This window comes from Xiphophorus couchianus, chromosome 7, assembly GCF_001444195.1.
Source record: "Xiphophorus couchianus chromosome 7, X_couchianus-1.0, whole genome shotgun sequence".
NCBI classification, from domain to species: Eukaryota; Metazoa; Chordata; class Actinopteri; order Cyprinodontiformes; family Poeciliidae; genus Xiphophorus; species Xiphophorus couchianus.
In genome coordinates, this window is record NC_040234.1 from 4,966,492 (window position 1) to 4,973,191 (window position 6,700).

Here is a 6,700-nt window from a genome sequence, read left to right on the forward strand (position 1 = left end):
TTAAATTAGGGGTGGCTCAGAAGCCCCAAGAAGACATGGCTCCTTGTAATTCAGTTGAATTCCCATCTGGACCTGACAAACAGGAAGAGCCCATTTTGCGTCCAGAGAAGTCCAGACCTATCGGTACCTTGCAACATCATCAGGTAGGTTTGGAAAAGGACACGGCTCATGTGACATCTGTGACTGGCATAAACGGAAAGAGGACAAAGAAGAGTGATGCTGAAGAGGAGCCCCCGGCCAAGAGGACCAAGTATAGTGTCCTGTCCTTTCCGTACCAAAAGACGGAATATGACGATCCCATTGAGTTACCACCTGTCCTCAGTCTCTCACCTTTGACGTCGTGTGAGGATCCTGTTTTGTCATCCCCCGTCCTCAGTCCCTCAACACCGACGCACTTTGAAGATCCTATTTTGTCATCCCCCGTCCTCAGTCCCTCAACACCGACGCAATTTGAAGATCCTATTTTGTCATCCCCCGTCCTCAGTCCCTCAACACCGACGCACTTTGAAGATCCTATTTTGTCATCCCCCGTCCTCAGTCCCTCAACACCGACGCACTTTGAAGATCCTATTTTGTCATCCCCCGTCCTCAGTCCCTCAACACCGACGCACTTTGAAGATCCTATTTTGTCATCCCCCGTCCTCAATCCCTCAACACCGACGCACTTTGAAGATCCCATTTTGTCACCCAGTGTTATCAGTCTCTCACCAATGTCGCCAAATGAGGATCCCATTTTGTCACCCAGTGTTATCAGTCTCTCAACAATGTCGCCAAATGAGGATCCCATTTTGTCACCCAGTGTTATCAGTCTCTCAACAATGTCGCCAAATGAGGATCCCATTTTGTCACCCAGTGTAGTCAGTCTCTCACCAATGTCGCCATATGAGGATCCTATTTTGTCATCCCCCATCCTCAGTCCCTCAACGCTGACTCACTTTGAAGATCCTATTTTGTCATCCCCCGTCCTCAGTCCCTCAACACCGACGCACTTTGAAGATCCCATTTTTCCACCCATTGATTTCTTTCTGTCACCAATGTCGCCATATGAGGATCCTATTTTGTCATCCCCCGTCCTCAGTCCCTCAACACCGACGCACTTTGAAGATTCCATTTTGTCACCCAGTGTTATCAGTCTCTCACCAATGTCGCCAAATGAGGATCCCATTTTGTCACCCAGTGTTATCAGTCTCTCAACAATGTCGCCATATGAGGATCCTATTTTGTCATCCCCCGTCCTCAGTCCTGCAACGCCGACGTACTTTGAGGATCCTATTTTGTCATCCCCCTTCCTCAGTCCCTCAACACCGACGCACTTTGAAGATCCCATTTTTCCACCCATTGATTTCTTTCTCTCACCATTGTCGCCATATGAGGATCCTATTTTTTCATCCCCCGTCCTCAGTCCCTCAACGCTGACTCACTTTGAAGATCCTATTTTGTCACCCAGTGTTGTCAGTCTCTCACCAATGTCGCCATATGAGGATCCCATTCTGTCACCCCTCGTTTTCCGTCCTTCACCATCAATGCACTTTGAAGATTCAACTTTGTCATACCCTGACTTCTTTTTATGGATGGGGACTGAAGAGGACACAGTAGAGGAAGCAATACCTTCAACATCTAGCGGAATTACAGCAAGACAGAGTTCCAGACACGTGTTTTTTAGACCTCACTACGTCTTGTCAAGTGACTCTGATTAGATTGGGATCTATAAAAACTGAAGACCTATTTGGGAAGTCACATTAGGACATCATCATTTCTCTCATGTTTTTTATTAAAGCCATTGGGTTTCTAGGCAGACTGTGGAAGCCTTCGGTAGCGCCTTGCACCGGGGCTTTTCTTTGTTCCGCTGCTAAATTTAGTATTTTAGATGTTAAGGTTTCTGGCAGGACTGAGGAAGCCTTCGGTAGCGCCTTGCACCGGGGCTTTTCTTTGTTCCGCTGCTAAATTTAGTATTTTTGATGTTAAGGTTTCTGGCAGGACTGAGGAAGCCTTAGGTAGCGCCTTGCACCGGGGCTTTTCTTCGACTTTGTGTTTTCCTCTCAACTCCGTCCTGTTTCAGGGTGTAATAGTGGTGCTTCCCTACACGCTGCTTTCCAATATAGTAAATTATTCTGTCCTGTTCGTCTACTAATCCAGTCTCCCAGTTTTTAATCTTTCAGGTTTTAGCTGCTCATCGCTGGATTCTTTCATCGTTGTCCATGTGGTTCCTGCCTTCTGGATCCCTTGTTTTTCACACCGCTTGTAAGTTTTTGCATTCTACCTTCACATCATGCTGGTGGCAGATCTCTGATTCTCTGATCATTCCAGGTTGGATCTCGTCAGCCTGTAAACCTCCACCTTCAACACCACCAGTCAGACAGTGGAAGATAAGAGAACCCAGTTAACAAAAAAAAGTAAAAAACCTATGTTTACCTGGCTAGCGATTTTAAATATGGATGAAATTGAGGTCAAATTTCAAAGCTGTTCTTTCTTCTGTCCATGTTCACATTTTTTAACTCTGTTGTCTTTTCTCTTTATTTCATTTCTCCGTCAACTCATGTCACTTGACTTGAGTTGACCAACAATTAAAGAAGAAGACCTGCTCCACCTGTAAACCTCCACCTTCAACACCACCAGTCAGACGGAGGAAGATAAGAGAACCCTGTTGACAAAAAAAGTAAGAAAACCTATTTTTACCCGAGTAACGATTTTAAATATGGATGAAATTGAGATCAGATTTCAAACCTTTTCTTTTTTCTGCAGATTTATATTCTCTGTTTTTTAACCCTGTTATGTTTTATCTTTATTTCATTTCTCCGTCAACTCATGTACCATGACTTGAGTTGACCAACAATTAAAGAAGACATGCTCCACCTGTAAACCTCCACCTTCAACACCACCAGTAAGGTGGAGGTAGAGAAGAGAACCCTGTTGACGAAAAAAAGTAAGAAAACTTATTTTTACCCAGCTAACAATTTTAAATATGAATGAAATTAAGGTCAAATTTCAAAGCTGTTCTTTCTTCTGTCCATGTTCTCTTTTTTTTAAACTCTGATGTCTTTTCTCTTTATTTCATTTCTCCGTCAACTCATGTACCTCAACTTGAGTTGACCAACAATTAAAGAAGACGACCTGCTCCAACTGCTGATCTACTGGTTGTAACAGATTGTGGAAAAGGTGAGGACATGATGACTTGATCAGGAATTCACTTTAATCATCTGTTATTTAGACAGAGATTAAGGAATGTGTGTATTATTATGTGATGATTGTCCAGCATCACCAGCAGCACTGGACCAATCAGGAGAGAGAAGACACAGAGGACTGAAGGGACTCAGAAAATCCTGCTGGAAATCCCAAGATGAAGTTTCCTGATGCAACAGGGGGACACCTGAGGACACAGAATAAAGAAGGACCATAAAGCAGGTCCTTCAATAACAAACCAAGCATGAGTTGACCAACACTGACAGCAGGTTACTTTGTCCATCTACTCATCTACTGGTTGTAACAGATGATGGTGAAGGTTGAGGAGATAATGACTTGATCAGAAACTGTGGCCGACAACTGCAAACGCGCAGCAAACAGCAAAACGAGCTGCAAACAGGTGAAACTGCACAGGAAAAGAGAAACTTCATTATCTTTTTACATTTTTTGTTTCATTTCATTGAAACCACAAAAATGTTTCCACCATAACTTCCAATTGTTCAATATTTTTTTCTATCAAACTTTGAGTAGTGTGCAAGAATGACCCAAACATGCTTTGACTTTATTGATCCCAAAGGGAAATGAAATGTAGTTGCAGCTCATTAATTCAGATTCTTCAAAGAGTTATTGCAGATGACTGATTGCTGTCAGCAGGAAAGATCTTTTGTAGCTGTCTGTGTTGCAGCAAACCTGAAGAAGCCTCTGACTGATGATACTCTGTTTTCCCCATACAGACTCATGAAGAGGACGGTCAGAGTCGTCCATAGCTTTCTTGACTCTTCTGAAGAATCTTTCTTTGCGTCATCTCCAGAGATTCCACAGTCATCTCCAGAACAGAACCAGAACCAATCCAGCCTTCTTTATCAGATTGTTGAGCCTTTTGAGGTTCCTGGCTCTGATGCTGCTGCACCAACAGATGATAGCAGAAGAGATGACACTCTCAGCAGCAGACTTAAAGATCTGCAGCAACTTGCTGCAAACCTTGAAGGATCTTAGCTTCCTGGAGAAGTGCAGTCTGCTCTGTCTCTTTTTGTAGACGGCTTGTCCATGTGGTTCCTGTCTTCTGTTGCGTCTCCAGTCCAGTCTGTGTTCCAGATGAACACCGAGGTATTTATATTCCTGAACCACCTCCACATCTTCTCCCATGATGGAAATAGGGTTTCCTGTTTCTCCTGAAATCAACAACCATCTCCTTTGTTTTGTTTACAGTCAAGATTAGATGATTGTTCCCTCACCTGGCCACAAAGTGATCCACCAGATCTCTGTACTCAGCCTCTTGTCTTCCTCTGATACACAACAACTGCAGAGTCGTCTGAGTATTTCTGTAGATGACAGAAGTCGGACTTGTGCTGGAAGTCTCAACAGTAGAGGGTGAAAATGAATGGTGAGAGTACAGTGCCCTGTGGTGTTCCCATGTTGTTGAGCACCTGGTTAGACACACAGTCCTTCAGTCTCACTAACTGTGGTCTGTTTGTCAGGTTGTCACAGATGCAGGTGATTGTTGAGGCCTCCACCTGTGTCTTCTGGAGTTTCTAACAGAGCAGATCAGGCTGAATTGTGTTCAATGCACCTGGGAACCAAAGACCCTGATCCTCACTGTGCTGCCTGCTTTGTCCAGATGACAGTGGGTTTGTTGAAGCAGGTGTCTGATCAACTCCAACTCCACGGCGATAAGCAAACTGCAGGGGGTCCTGATATGTGATCGTCTGCTTACTCAAGTGGGCCACCAGGAGTCTCTCCAGGACCTTCATGATGTGGGACGTCAGGGCAACAGGTCTACAGTCATTATGACTGATGGGTGACTTTTCTTCAGTACCGGAACCAGACAGGATGTCTTCCACAACAACGGAACCTCCTCTTGGGTCAGGCAAAGGTTGAAGAGATGCTGCAGAATCCCACAGAGGGAATCTGGGACTGACAGCATCTGGACCTGCAGCCTCGTTCCTGTTCAGTTTCTCCGGCTGCTTCTTCACCTGACTTCTAGATACAGAAAAGTTGGAGGTGGAGGCAAAAGGAGCAGCAGCATCTCCTGATGTGGTTAAAGACAAACTTGTGGAAGCAGAAGAGTCCATGACTGAGGTGGAAGATGGAACATCTGAGGTTTGACAGGAAAGCTGTGGGTCAGAGGAGGATGAGAAATCTGTTTGGCTGCAGACAGGAGAGGAAGATGATGAGCTTGTTCCTGGACTGAACCTGTTGAAGAATGTGTTCAGCTCATTTCCTCTGTCCAGAAACTTATATTGTTTAAAAAGAAAAGTCATGGTAGCATGTTTTTATGTAATAATGTGTATGTAATGTGTGGAATGAAGAAGATATGCTGCATAATCTGATGGAATTACAGAAAATCATTGTGGCTCCTGCTCAGTGCAAAAACACACATTTTGTTGGTTTCTGAAGAGTAAAAATTGAACAAATGTGTACATTTAAAGATTAAATTTATATTTCACAGTCATCACAATGCTAAAGAAAAGTCTCACAACAGGGTGAAAATCATGGTGTTTATTTACAAGACAGGAAGCAGGAGGAAGATATTAAAGAATGTAAAATATTTTGCAGTGTCAGGTTATTTCTATGTATTATGATGTAATATAATACATGTATTTTTGGACTTATTGTATTCTGTTTTATTTTTGTGTGTAACTTTCACTTGATTTGTGAAAGCATGAGGAAGATATTAAATTTTTTGTATATATTTCGCAGTGTCATGTTATTTTTATTAATTATGATGTCATGGTGTATTTTGGAGGTTTTTGTATTCTGTTTAGTCTTTTGTGTAACTTTCACTTGATTTATGAAAGCATGGAAAGTTATTAAGCTGATCATAGAGTGAAATAACATCAAGTTGTAAGAAATTTCAATAAAAGGTTTTTTTGCCATCACTGCTTTGGTTTTATTCAGATATCAGATTTGGATCATTTGAGATGATAAATCTGCTTTAGAGCAGAAGGACAATCATTTGATTTCCTTTTTTATGCTATTTAAACTCATTGGCATGAAGCCTGGTACAAACAAGTTATATTTTGTTTGTATGAAAACAAGCAAAAGAAAACATTAAGGTTTGATCAACTTTTATGGTTTAAAATGAGCCTGAAATTCAGAATCTCTTCTCACATTCATTCTGTTCCCACGGAGTCTAAAGAAACAGATCAAGCTGATCTAAGCTGGGAGGAACTAACAGGACATGGAGAGTTGCATGAAAAAAGAGATAAAGGACAAAAACATGGGAAATATGGGTGTGAAAAGATTAATGGACAAACAAAAGAGTGAACACTGGCCAGAAATAAAAGAGGAAGAATCTTATTTACAAAAAAAGAACAAAAGAGCCATTGAACAAAAAATATCAAGAATCACAATGCCCAACACACATTTAGCCTGTCATAAAAATGCATTGATTGAACTCATTAATGTTAGCAGATGTTGGCAGGCATGATGTAATCTTGAGATTTTATTTCAAACTGAGTATATACACCTCTGGAAAAAATGAAAAGTTTCTCTGATTTTACTCTTTATAGGTTTATGT

The 6,700-nt window shown here is 42.0% G+C and overlaps 1 long non-coding RNA gene across 2 annotated transcripts; it reads left to right on the plus strand.

The window, feature by feature from the left end:
- Positions 1–2,600: 2,600 nt before the first annotated feature.
- LOC114148057 (uncharacterized) lies at positions 2,601–3,395 on the plus strand. 2 transcript variants are annotated; one of them, XR_003596201.1, is made up of 4 exons: positions 2,601–2,656; positions 2,823–2,923; positions 3,087–3,156; positions 3,254–3,395. It is a non-coding gene; the product is annotated as an uncharacterized LOC114148057 (long non-coding RNA). The 2 variants fall into 2 exon arrangements; XR_003596200.1 differs by lacking the exon at positions 2,601–2,656 and having other exon boundaries at positions 2,749–2,923.
- Positions 3,396–6,700: the final 3,305 nt, after the last annotated feature.